At 42.1% G+C, this 13,959-nt stretch overlaps 1 long non-coding RNA gene across 1 annotated transcript; it reads right to left on the minus strand.

Moving 5' to 3' along the window:
- Positions 1-4,082: 4,082 nt before the first annotated feature.
- On the minus strand, positions 4,083-12,845 carry LOC308238711. The gene is made up of 3 exons (XR_013959607.1): positions 10,849-12,845; positions 7,692-7,793; positions 4,083-5,111 (listed from the first exon to the last, which is right to left on the minus strand). It is a non-coding gene; the product is annotated as an uncharacterized lncRNA (long non-coding RNA).
- Between the last annotated feature and the right edge of the window lie 1,114 nt (positions 12,846-13,959).

Below are 13,959 nucleotides of genomic sequence, written 5' to 3' on the forward strand. Positions count from 1 at the left end.
TACTTGTTTACATGTGGAAATGAGGGAAGTTATGAGGCTCAGGGAAGGCCCAGGAGGGATTTGGACAACAGTCTGATCGTCTCTAAAGCCCACCTACTCCATATTGCGGTAGGCGGTGATGAAAATGACATTCATTCATAAAGTTTTAAAAAAATCGTTGGTGACTTCCCTTGGGAATCATCTGTCCCCATAGCGTTCATTCAATTCTGCCACCTCATCTCAGGAAAGGAAGTTAAGATGTTTGGTGTATTTATAATCAGATTTTCAAAGATCTTGTGCTCTCTTAATGCAAGTCTATTGGTAATTTCTCCTCCATCATTTTTTTTTTTCCTGATGTGAATTTTAGAAACATCCAGAAAGATTTGGGAGTCCATTCTCACATCTCTGATGAAAATCTGACTTAGAAACTCTCCCATTGAAGAAAACTACAGCTCACTCCGAAAAATGCTCTTAACTGTGGTTTTCTCTACACAGTTGGAAATGCTGTTTATAATAGGATGGCTATGCTACAATTAAACAAACATCCTATAAAGAAATTCAACCTGTCAAAATGGGCTTGTTAAATAAGCTTGGAGCCACGATCTGAATAACAAACTAGATCTGAACTTGGATAGCAGACCTCTGTTCTGTGGGTCTTCCAGTGACCTCATTGTTATGATAAATGAGAACATCGGGTTTCCTTATCCACCAGGAAAGTCCTCCCCGTTCTGTGTCAGATGAGTCAGAAGACACACAGGCATCTCCCGTGCTGACAGATAGGCAGGTTTTGGATTTTCTCCATCCGGCATCCCTTATGGCTCTAGGTCAAAGCAATATCATCATTTTCTAAAATATATTTTATTGATTTGTTACAGAGAGGAAGGGAGAGGGATAGAGAGTTAGAAACACTGATGAGAGAGAAACATGGATCAGCTACCTCCTGCACACTCCCTACTGGGTATGTGCCCGCAACCAGCGTACATGCCCTTGACCTGAATCGAATCTGGGACCCTTGAGTCCGCAGGCTGACGCTCTATCCACTGAGCCAAACCGGTTAGGGCAAAGCAACATCTCAAAGTTGGCTCCTGACTGGGCAAATTTTTCTACCTTTCAGTTCATCTGGGCACTGGATCCCTGACCTTATAGGGAGTCTAATTTATGTCTGTTCTTTTAGGGGATATGCAAGATGGACCAGCATGTAGTGAGACAGGAGCATCAGTGCCACTGTGTAGCCCTCTCCCCATCAGGAACCCCTCACCCACCCGCCATTCTCTCTCTACGTAGAGGGGAAGATGGCTAGATTCCAGCAAGTGCTACTCCCAGATGCCAGGAGGGGAGGCATGGTGTACAAGCCCCTCCCTCCCTTTCTAAGGCTGTACTGAGAAAAGGCAGGCAAGTCAGGGGGTCCTACAAGAATGTACCTCTGTCTCATGCCCTAGGTCAGGGCTTCTCAAACCGGTGATTTTTCCAATCTCTCCTCCCCTCCTGCCCGTCCCCCCCGCCCCTCCACACACACACACACACACACACACACACCTCTCTGGGTATTTGACAATGTCTGGAGACATTTTTTTGGTGCTCACAATTGTGGGGACACTACTGGGATTTAGTGAGTAGAGGTCAGGGATGCCGCTAAACAAAACAGCCCCCCACAATAAGGGATTAACTGGTCCCCAGCATCAATAGTAAAAAAGTTGGACCTCTCCCCGCCCCCCTCTCCCCGCCAAAGAACGCCCTGAGGCAAATAGGCGGAATGGTATGGTATCATCTCTTCTTTCCCAGTCCACCAACTATTTATTCAGTGCTTTTTATGTGGTGAAGATCGTGCTTACAATATCAAGGGAGATAAAATAAAAAGACACTGCATTGAATTTAGGGAGGGAATAAAGTGTGGTGGGAGTCAGAGAGTTTGGTACCCATTGACTCCCCGGCTTCAAATCCCCGCCCTGTCACTTAGGAGTTGTGTGCACTTGGGCAATTCCATAGCCTCTTTGAGCATCATTTTCTCACCTGTCAAATATCCCAAATGAGAGTATGTACATTATAAGCTTGTTGGGGTGATTCAGTGTGTTATAACCATAAAGGGGCTTTGACCAGGCCTCCTTCATAGTGAGCTCTTGCCCCCCCCCGCCCTTCCTACTGCTGAAGATGAGTAGGACACATTAGGAGTCCCTCGGACAAAGAGAGGCCTGGGTCCCCTCCAAAAGGGGTGAGACCCTGGCAGGAGTGTGGTGCATGGACAAGAGCCTGGGGTTGTGTTATGTTCTGGTTCTGACTTTGCTAGGAGCCTTGGCAAAGCGACTTACACAATCCAGGCCTGTACGTCCTTGTGTGAAAAATGGGGGTGTTGGACCTGCCAAATCATAAGGTCACCCGGAAGATACAATGCGATAATAAATGTGAAAACAATTTGAAAAATGATGATCACAGATTGGAACTTTCTGGGATAATATTTCACGTTATGCATTTTACATCTTCCTGCATCCCTCCATTTCCAACACTAAAAACTAAAAAAAGTTATCCATCTCCTTGAAAACAGTGAAACTGGAAGGTTGAAGTCCCCAAATTTGTTCCAGGATGTAGGCTGGTGAATTGAATTAATTTTCAAAGCTTTGCTAGGGAATTAAAAAAAATCACAATGACAATTTTCTGGTGTTAAGAGAAGGCTACATCAAGTATATCAGTTATTTAAGCTGATTTGTTAACTGCCTTCAGGTGAATAGTCCTCTGAACATGTGTATTGAGTAAGTGACATTCAAACCGACTGAAAAATACCATCCACACAGCGTGTCAGGCTCTGTTCTTCTGTTTGCTAGTTTCTGAGCTGAAAATCTGGTGCTTCCCCTAAATCTCTTGGTTTTCCCTGGAACTGCTGCTCGCAGTGTGACATCCTGACTTGAACTCACTGCCCTTCCAACTTCGCTTCCTGTTTGTGTCAACTGCTTGGAGCGGGCTCAGGCTTAGCCAAGCATGGTGACTTCTAAATCCCCTCCCTCCCTCTTTCCTTTCCTCCCTCCCTCCCGCTCCCCCTCCCTCCCTGAGCACACGCTGTTTCTGTGCATCTGTGATCAAGGGGGCACTTCAGCTCCACTCCGTTGACAACAAAATTTACTGACCCAAGTCAATGGCGAGTCTCTGCTCCAAGTGAAAGGAGCTGTCGAAATGCATCAGAATGGACACATGTCCACCTCGTAAAGCTCTCAATAGAAATACCAGAGAAAGGGAGCGTGACCCCGTGTAAAATTAATTGTTCCAATTGGGGATTACAGCGGATTAGGCAGGAGCGAGGTCTGTGCTGTGCTCGGCTACCCCTGTTCTGCCAGGACAGGAAGGGCCCTGCCTCCACGGGCCAGTGTGTCCTCAGATGTCAGGTTCATTCCCACCAGACCTCTTCTAGGCGCCATGGACGTCCTCCAGCTTGCCTGTTTGCTCGTCATAGTTCACCTTCCCTTGGGAACGGAACAGGAGCGGATATGACAGTCGTTGGCGTGGTTTCACACGTCCATGGTACAACTTGGTGTTGATGTGATGAAAGGCATTCACCCCCAAGTCCATCATCAGAGCATCAGGACAGTAACTGGGGTGAGATGCCTGCGTTTTTATATCTGACCTTCAGAGTGATTCTTCATAGTGAAGGCTGCCATGTCTTATAAATGTCCTTTGGGGGATTGCCCCCGTTCTTTATTTCTCTTGAATATTGATCGGTCTGGGTGATGTGTCAAAGTAGGGCTGAAGGGAACCTCCCACCCAGTATACACACCCCGATCCCCATTCAAAGCGAAATAAATCTTCATTCCTCATTTCCCACAGAGGCCTTGCCCACTGTATCATTATATTTGCGCAAAAGTCATTTACGCAGGTCCCACTCCCAGGAGCGAGAAGCAATGCCACGTGACCACGGTCCACAGCGACCTCTCAAAATTTCCATTAAGATACGGGATGGATTTTTGCTTAATTTATCCTCTGGCTGACTCGATTCCACATCTTAGACAATGGATGCTTTTATAAAGAAAATGTTCTTGGCTTGTAGATTGTTGTGTTTGTTTTTTTTAAGAGTCACTGCAAATGTAAAAACTGATTTCCTTCGCTCCTTTTTTTTTTTTAATTCCAAATAATGCCGCGTGTCCTGCTGCCACGGCAAGGAGCAGGAAGGCTGTAATTTACCAGATGTGAGGCTATTAGGCCTTCATTTCCTGAAGCAATGAATTAGCAACTCTTTTTCCCTGTCACAGAAAATTGTCGCCAAAATAGTCCAAGACACAATGGCAAGTTCAATTAAGGTTCTGTTCCTTCAGGAGGGCCTGAAGGATGATGACTGAGTGAGAGGCCCCTTGGCAGGAAATTACCCCGCTCCCTGTTTTCCTGAGTAGATGGCGAGGGCCACGTTTTCTATTTTATAATCTCTGGGTCTCTGTGCCCCTCCTCCCACTGTGAGCTGTGCACTTTTCTCCTTAAATGAGTTGGGCTGCCGGTCCCCTCTGTGAGCTGTGCACTTGGCTTACATGTATTCAGGTGTGCTGTTTTCGGTGCCTGAAATAACTGACTCCACCATTCAACTTCCTTCCAGTTTCCATTCCCAATCCTCCCATTTTTAAGATCTCGCTCCCATTCTCTGCCCAAGGTCCTCCCTATTGCTTTTCAGCTAGTCTGTCCAGGGATACTTATAAAACACATTCAAAAAGCACCATAGGATGCTGGGCCTGTGTGGCTCAGTGGCTGAGTGTCAACCTATGAACCAGGAGGTCACGGTTCAATTTCCAGTCAGGGCACATGCCCGGTAGGGGGCGTGCAGGATTAATGAATCTCTCTCATCGATGTTTCTCTCCCTCTCCCTTCCTCTCTGAAGTCTTTACAAAATATATGTATATATATTTAAAAAGCACCATAGGGGACACAGAAAGTGGGGGGGGGGCATGTATGGTTCAGGATCACAGAAACTGTAATGTTGGAGAAGAAAGAACAAAGGGAAGAATGCGTTGGAACACAGACCATGAAGTCAAAGGAAGAGCATAAATACTGAAGGAATGAGACTTGTTCACTTAGGATGGAAAATGCCCCACGTCTTCAGTCATCAGTTATTTCATTCTGTTGCGCCAGTAAATTGAATCTTCCTAAGTGACGTCATCAGGTGCCTAAGGAAAACACACGTAAATCAAAGTCAACACACTTTTATTTATTTCTTCAGAGTTTAGGGGGGAAATGATATCACAGCGTGGGTTCTGATTATGAATGAAGTGTATTGAAAAAGTCTTACATCAAAAAGTGTGTGTTGGCAGTTCCAGATGACGTCATATGATAGATAGACGAAGGACTTTCTGTTGATACAAAGCACTATTTTATTGCAGTCGTATCAAATAAGTTAAGCCTCCTCTTAAGGATTTTAACAAATGTTTACCTTTTCTAGGCAATTACTTAGCTTTCCAATTATCCAGAAAGTGAGCTCATGGGGAGAGCAAAATATACTAAATAATCTGAACACATGGCATTAAAAAGCAGAGAATTTTGTTTTTGGTTTGTTTGCTTGTTAATATTGAGTGTGGCGGTACAGACTCGACCTTGAGCATTTTGTGAATTACAAAGCTGCTCTTTTTATTTGAGAACAGCTGTGCACTTTGCTTTCATAATCCATCTACCCATATGGATGGATTTCGATTGCCAGGGCCATTATACTCTAGCAATATGGGGAAAGGCGTGGCTATATTTTTGTCACCTGTTTAGACCATCCAGAATCGATTTTTGTCTCTGTTGTCATTCCTTGGTGAAGGGGATGCCTGTGGTTACCAAGGCGAATCCCTAGGATCCTATCACCACTCTTGGTAGAATTTTCACTCTTATGAACATTGCCAAAACAATCAGTACTGCTGATTATTGATCAGATTACTTGATCAAGGTCAAGTCAGACATAGCCTCTTTCATTAAGGGATCCTCTTTCATGGAGCTATTTTTAAAAGACATCTAAGGATATAAACAGAAGCTTTACTCAGAGATGTGCACCACAGCATCAGGATAAAAGCTAGGACAAGTCTTCACTTGTATTTAGTCTGAGTCTTAGGAATCTGGGTAACAGGTTCCCAGATTGCTGGGTGACATCCATTCCAGCCTCCTTGACCAATGATGCATCTGCTAGGCATCTAAGCTCCTGACACTTGTTTTTCTCTTGATGCTTTCAAGATGTTCGTTTTGTTTGTTTTTTCAATGTTTTGACTATGGTGAGTCTGGTGAGGATCTCTTTATGTTTACCCTGTTTGGAATACATTGACCTTCTTAGATCTATTGATAAATATTTTTCATGAAGTTTGGGATGTTTTCAGCCATTATTTCTTCAACTATTTGTTCTGTCCCTTTATTTCTCCCACTGGAACTCCCCATTACATATACGTTGATAGGCTTGGTGGTGGCCTCTGGGTCTCTGAGGATTTGTTCAACTTAACGTCAGCTTTTTTCTTTTCTACTCTTCAGATTGGATAAATTCCATTGATTTATTATTATGTGCATTGATTCTCTCTTCATTCATCTCAGATCTGTTGTTGAGCCCATCTAGTGAAAATGTCATTTTGATTATTGAAACTCTAGAATTTCATCTGGTACTTTCTAACGGATTTGATTTCTTTATTGATGTTCCCTATAGACTGAGTCATTGTCAGCATAGTCTCTGTTAGTTCTAAAATGTATTATTTGAACATGTTAGTAATAGATGCTTTGAAGTCTTTATCTGCTACGTCCAATTTACAGGGCCTCTCAAAGTCTGTTTTCATTGACTGCCTTTTCTCCCCCCAAATATGGGTCATACTTTTTCAACCTTTTTGAGTGTCTCATAATTTTTTATTGAAAATTGGACATTTTAGGTAATATATTATAAAGAACTCTGGTTCTAAAAACTTTTTCTCTCCTTCTGAGAATTTTTGTTCTTGCTGGATTTTGTTTACTTCCTCTTTTTCCTATTTTATTTTTTAAAAAATTAACTAGCCTCGACTTAACTGGCAGAACCCTATTGTCCCTGTAGTGTGTGCCTACTGTCTCCACTTAGATTATTTCTAGAGATAACCCATGTGTCTGGATGGCTTAGTGGTCAGCCAATGATTGGTCACAAATTGTGCTCACACACTTCAAGTCTATGAGACTTCCCCTCTCTGTCACTGGGTCTGTGTTTGGTTTGGGGAGTACATTCCAAGTCTGGGCAGTTTTCAAGCCTGCCCAGCTCCTACTTTCCTACTTTCCACTTCTTAGAGGGGACCCTCTCGGGTCTCCACTTCATTAGAGCACAGGCTTCCAGACAGGCAGGGACAAATGAGGGCTTGTCAAGCCTTAATGGCTATCTCATTAGTACAGCTCTCATTTGCACAACTGCTTTGGTAGGGCTCCAGGTCACTAGAGGGACTAATTTTGTGCAATTCATTCAGCTTTATAGTGGTTTGGGGGAGAGAGGATTTGCTGATCTCTTTATTCCTCCAGACCGGAAGTTCTACCTCGTTCCTGGCGCGCAGGGGTGGGCAAACTTTTTGACTCGAGGGCCACAATGGGTTCTTAAACTGGACCGGAGGGCCGGAACAAAAGCGTGAATGGAGTGTTTGTGTGAACTAATATAAATTCAAAGTAAAGGAGTGGAGGGGAGAGCAAGAGAACCGGATAGAACAGCCAGATCCGGCCCGTGGGCTGTAGTTTGCCCACGGCTGCTAGAGTCATGTTCTTTTTCAGAGATTTGAAAGGCTTACCTTTTACCTGTGACACTGGGCATCATTTCTTGACAGGTGGCCACCTGTTACTGCACCGGGAAAAATGGTCAGCTAGCAGGCCAGTATGCTCTTAATCTGAGTCTGGTAGAGGAAGAAAAGGACTAGCATTTCAGTTTTATAAAATGTTAGCTGCTTAATTCCAAATCCCTAAATTACCTGCATGGTCTTTTAATTGACAATACTTCCTGAATGCTTTTTAGTGTAGAGTTAGAAAGTCAATAGAAAAAGGCTCTCATCTTTTAATCTCATGGAGCTGGTCTCCTGGTTAGGAATATCATAAAATGCCTTCAGGAGAGAAACACTGGAACAAGCACAAATCAGTGAACGCACGTTCAGCTCCATTCCTGCTGTGGGATGGGCCCAGGTTAGCTCTCAAGACAAAATTCCTCCTGGTCCCATTGTTTTTTGAAAAGTCAACCGAATCTTTACAAAATGGCCTTTGAAAGGGCCTAGTAAGTGAACAAACAGCAACACCAAGTATATACAAGACAGGGTGAGCTATTTTTTTCTCTTTTGTTTCCCCTACTGTGGTTCTGCTAAGCATCTCTGACTGAGTCAAAGTGTACACGTTGGTTTTACGCTCTTCTTCTCCCATCTGGACTCCGTTAGTGACTTGAGGGAGGTCTGAAGTTAGCCTTTATGCTCCATTTTCCATCAGCAAAATCTAACCTTAATATTCCTCCTCTATCAAACTTAACCCTCAACCAAGAATCATATCCCATCTAAGTAATTTAAAAAAAAATCATGCATACTTTTGCCACTTCAGGGAGACAATAGTTTGGTACCTTTATGATTGCTAGTGGCATTTCTGTTTTTATTCCTGAAAATAAAATGGCAAGGACATTGGAAAAAGGACGCCTTCTTTATCAGAGAGATTTTTCTGCTTCATAGTAGGATATGTTTATATGTATGATTTATGATATATTTATAATCAAGATGCCTTGTAAAAAACTGAATGGGGGAGGTGGGATGAGCTCCAACCCTCCCTTAGGCCGACATATTTATAAAACGAAATCATGCCATAAAGCGAGCATAGATTGACTGGGCTGAGGTAAAGCACTAAGAAAAGCCTTTTAAATGTGGCCACTGAACTATTGTACTAAAGCATAGTTGAGATATTAATCAGTTTTTCTGGGTCTGTATTTATTGCTTTTGAGTAAGAAAACGGAGGTGACTATTATTCTGTTATGTTGCCCATTACCACACTATTTCCACTACCTGCGCAGTCTGCAAGCTGAATCATTTTAAAAGAATTCGTCACTATGTTAGGACTTTTTTCCTTTGGCAAGTCTTCATTCTATATTTTGCTATTCCTCTCAAGCATTCTCATATTCAGTGGCAGTAAAATCAGCTCAAACTATATACTATATAGAACAAAGCGGCTAGTTTGATTCCTGCTTCCTTCCTACACTCCAAATGCCCTAACTGCAGCACCTTCAACCTCTCCCCTACCTTCAACCCAAGGAAGCAAGAGCTATTTTTCAACCTTTACTGTCCATGCCCTCCAACTTCTTTAAAAAAATATATATATTTGTATTGATTTCAGAGAGGAAGGGAGAGGGAGAGAGAGATAGGAACATCAATGATGAGAGAGAATCATGGATCGGCTGCCTCCTGCACACCCCACACTGGAGATCAAACCCGAAACCCAGGCATGTGCCCTGACCGGGAATGGAACTGTGACCTCTTGGTTCATAGGTCGAAGCTCAACAGCTGAGCCATGCCAGCCGGGCTCCCTCCAACTTCTGATGCTCTTTCTTCTCTGCCAAGAATCTCCAGTCCTCCCAATCAGATCAACTGTGCAGACCCCTTTCCCTCCCAATAAAACTCGGGGACAGACAGCCAACCAGAACTTGTCACAAACCTAGAGCCGGAAGACCACTTTGACTCACTGCATCAGCCATTGCCAATCAGCCAAAGGAAAGGGGCTTTCATTACAATGGAATTGATTAGATTGGGAATAACCAATTGCTTCACAGGCAGCCTGGACCACATACACTGCTACTGAGCCCCTGAGTTCTTTGGGGGCCAGGTCATAAATCCTAGTGAGCCCTTTAGCACAGTACCTGACACAGGCGAGGCTGTGGACTTAATGAATACTTGGTTGAATAGAGGGGATGGGTGACTAAATAATGAAGCCTGCTTTCATGTGAAATTTTAATAGTTTTCCTAGAATCATGTAGAAAAACACCTGCCTTTTTTTTTTAAAAGGAGTCTGGATGAGAAGTTTTTCAAAATCGTCTTCTGGTCTATGTCAATGGAATTTTTTTGTTTTGTTTTTTAATTTATTGGTTCACATAACTTTTTTGCTCCAAAATGTGACAGTGATTTTCCATTTCATTGAGAGTAAAAGTGAAAGCACAATAGCCTCTAAGACCCACCACGGCTTACCTGGTCCTTCCCTTCTTATCTTTCGGACTTCAACTTCTGATTTCTTCCTTAGCACCTACCATCTCATCACATAATGTGTAACTTGCTCATGTATCATGTTCTCCTCTGTCCCATGTGACCCACCTCCACCCCCACACTAGAATGTAAGTGTCTTCAGGGCGGCATGGTTTGCTCACCGCCATGCCTGTAACAATTCCAGTGACATAGGTGCTTAGTAAATAGTTGTCAAATGAATTATTGTTACTTCAGTGTTTTGGACCAGTTACGGTATTAGGAGTTGGAAAGCGAGTGTACTGCCTTTTAGTTATGCCTAAACCTGTTTACACATGAAATTCATATGGAACCCGAAAATGCAGTTGAAAGGATCCACTTTGGGGTTCAGAAATATATGTTGGGGCCCCAGAGGATTCTGATGGAGCCCCTACATTGCGGAAAGAACATGACTTTGAAGTCATAGCCATCTAGCTTCAAATCTCTTCTCTGGTTTATTTACCGACTGGGTGACCTTCGGCCAATTACTTCCTGAAGTTTATTCTCTAGGAGCCTGTTCCCTCCTCTGTGAAATGGGGACAGATATTTAGGGAAGGAAGGAAGGGAGGGAGGGAGGGAGGGGGGAGGGGAGGGGTCAGAGGCTCTCTAAGGGACATTCCAGGAATGACATACACATAAAGCAGGTACCACCCAGGTTACCAGCCCCTTCCCCAGGCAGTTACATTTCACACAAGCAGAGGCGTAGCCCTCCCACCTTTCAGCTTTCTCGGTTTGGCAAACGCTGGGCATCCTGGGCTTCATCCCGGCTGGGACTGCTTAATCTCTGTGCTGCAGCAGATAAGGGCTGGCTGAGGCCGGCAGGTTATTTTGTTGTTGTTGTTGTTGACTTTGGCCAGAAGTTCCATGTCATTAGCGCTTTGGAAAGTGTCCGAAGTTTAGCAGCGGGTACGTTTTGAGACAAGTAAGGAAGTGGTATTAATGAACGGCTGTGTTGGGAATGACCCTGTGTGCTCTTGACCCTGACTGTCTTCCACATCCTTTCAGTCCTGCCCCAGTACCTGCCCACCCAGTTGATCGAACACTCAGGCGCTTCTTTGCAAAGGGTTACTTGTCGTTACGGAATGGACCACTGTCTATCATGACTTAACATCTACTTAGTTATGATCCACCTGCTGGAAAACCTGTTGGTGTAGGAGCAGGTACTGTGTCCTGCATTTCAAGGCTTCCCTGAGGCCAGGGTCCCCGACTTCAGCCTTCAAGAAGGCAATGGGCCTTTATTGCTGGAGGGACTGGCTTGCCACTTGTAATCCAGGTCATCAAGGAAAGGAACATGAAGCCAGAAAATTATAGAAAATGATACACACACACACACCCCCAGGGCCACACCCATGCCGAGTCAGCCCTCCTGGCCTCCTTTCTCTCTCTCTCTCTCTCTCCTAGTTGATGGCCATTAACACCCTTCCTTGAAAAACAAAACAAGTAAAATTAGCAAAAGCGAACTGAAACTTTCAGTATTGACTTTTAATCCGAAGTCAACTGGCGGCTTAAAGAAAAAATATTGCTTAATGTGCCCGCCCAAACCAACAATAAATTATATATTGTTTAAAAGGCTGTTGGCAAAGCGACGTGTGCAAGGCCCTGAAATCATAATTGGCACTACTGTTTTGGCCCTGTGACCAGTTTTACATCAGGGACTTATTTTCCAGTTTTTTCCCTCTGGGTTGTTGCAATCATTTGCTCTAGTAGAATCTAAAGTGAATGGCATGCGCAATAAACCTGCTCCCTCCTGGCGCTCACACAGGCATTGTAAAATGCAAAGGAAAACAGTGGGAGGCATTGAAGTGATCCACAGACTGGCCTTTTAAAAACCAAATGGGAGAAAAGAACATCTAGAAGCCCAGGGTCCTTCATGATCCCACCCACATGTATACATCCATTAGCATATAGCCTCAATGCTTGTAGAACAAAAATTAACGAAAGTAAGTTAAGAAAAAGAGAAATCAACACTTGTAGCAGCAAAAGACTCTAATATTTAAATTTTTTAAGAAGATAAAACAGGAGGCCAAAAAAGTCAGTAAAGATATAGGGCATTTGAAAAAGACAATTAAGAAACTTGATCTATTTGACAAACTATAATAATAAAATACACACTTGATGTTAAGTGCATAAGGGACATTTACTAAAATCAACAGAATGCCAGGCCTTCAGGCAAGCCTCAGTCAGTTTCAAAAGCTGAAATCATGCAGTATCTTCTCTGACCACCATGGGATTGGAGTGACAAAAAAGAAAAGATAGCCAGAAAAATCTCTAAATGTGTCAAAAATAAGGAACATACTTCCTTCTAACATATGAATCAAGAATAACTACTATGGAAATTAAAAAACAATTTAAATTAAATGGTAATTAAAATATGACAACTTGTGGAATGTAGCTAAAGCCATGCACAGAGGGAAGCATATAGCATAAACACATATATTGAAAAGCAGAAAGGCTTAGCCAGTAATTTAATACCTATTTTAAAGAAATAGGCAGATTTCAACAAGTAAAACGCAAAGAAGAAGGTAGGAAATAATAAAGGTTAGAGCAGCACTTATTGAGACGTGAGAACAAGTGTGCAATCAAAGGATCAATGAGCAGAAAGTTGGGTATTTCAAAAGGAAAATTAGCAAGAATAACAAGACAGAGAAAGAGAGAGAGAGAGAGAGAATTAGCCTTCTGATAAAAGGGGCCATCACTACATTTTGTACAGATATTCAAATTTAATCAAAGAAAATTATAATTATGTGCCAATAAATCTGAAAATTTAAAATACTTTTGAATTATCAATAATTATTAAAATAAATAGAATGTACACATTTCTTGAAAGACACACCTTACCAACAATAACACAAGAATCAAGGGAAAAATCAAAACAGTCCTTTTCTTATTAAGGAATTGAATTAGTTATTAAATGACCTCCCCACAAAGAAAACGCCAAGCCCAGATGGTTTCACTTGTGAATTCTCTCAACATTTAAGGAAGCAATAAAACCAATATTATAAAAACGCTCCTAGAGAATAGGAAAAAAGGAACACTTCCCAACTCGTTTTATGGTGCAATTAAACTTTGATAGAAAAACCTGATAAGAGCATTACAAAAAGGAAAATTACAGGCAAATTTATCTTATGAAAATAAATGAGAAATTTTAAAATATTATCAAACGAAATCCAGCAATACATAAAAAGAATAGTACATCATGACCAAATGGGCTTTTAAATTCAAAACTTGATCAATGCATTTATCACAGTAAGGGAAAAGGAGAGAAAAATCATGTGGATCTCCTTTCTTTTATATCTTCTCTGCAGATGCCAAAAAAGTTCAATATCCATTAATGGTGGACACTCTTAAAATCTGGGAATAGAAGGAAACTTCCTTAATTTAATGAAGGGCATCTACAAAATATCTCTATCATATTTAGTTGTCACTTATTGAAAGATTTCTCCCTGATATTGGGATTGGAGCAGCATTGCCCCTCTTGTCACCTCTAGTCAATATCAACTAGAGATCCTAATTAGTGCAACAAGGCAAGAAAAAGAAATGAAAGGCATCAGAATTGGAGAGAAATAAAATCGTAATACTTGGAGACAAAATGATTTCAAACATAAAAAATCCAAATGATTTATAGCCAAACTATTAGAATTATTAAGTGAATTTAGGAAGTTTGTCTCATCCCAGATTGATAAAAACAAATTGTATTTCTATACACTAACCATAAACAAATAGAATATTAAATTTAAAAACTATGTTTACAACACCATCAAAAAAGCAGACATCCCTGAATAAATAAAAGATGCAAATGGCCTCTACATTAAAAACTAAAACCAAA

The sequence above is a fragment of the Plecotus auritus genome (assembly GCF_963455305.1).
Source record: "Plecotus auritus genome assembly, chromosome: 14".
Taxonomy (NCBI): Eukaryota; Metazoa; Chordata; class Mammalia; order Chiroptera; family Vespertilionidae; genus Plecotus; species Plecotus auritus.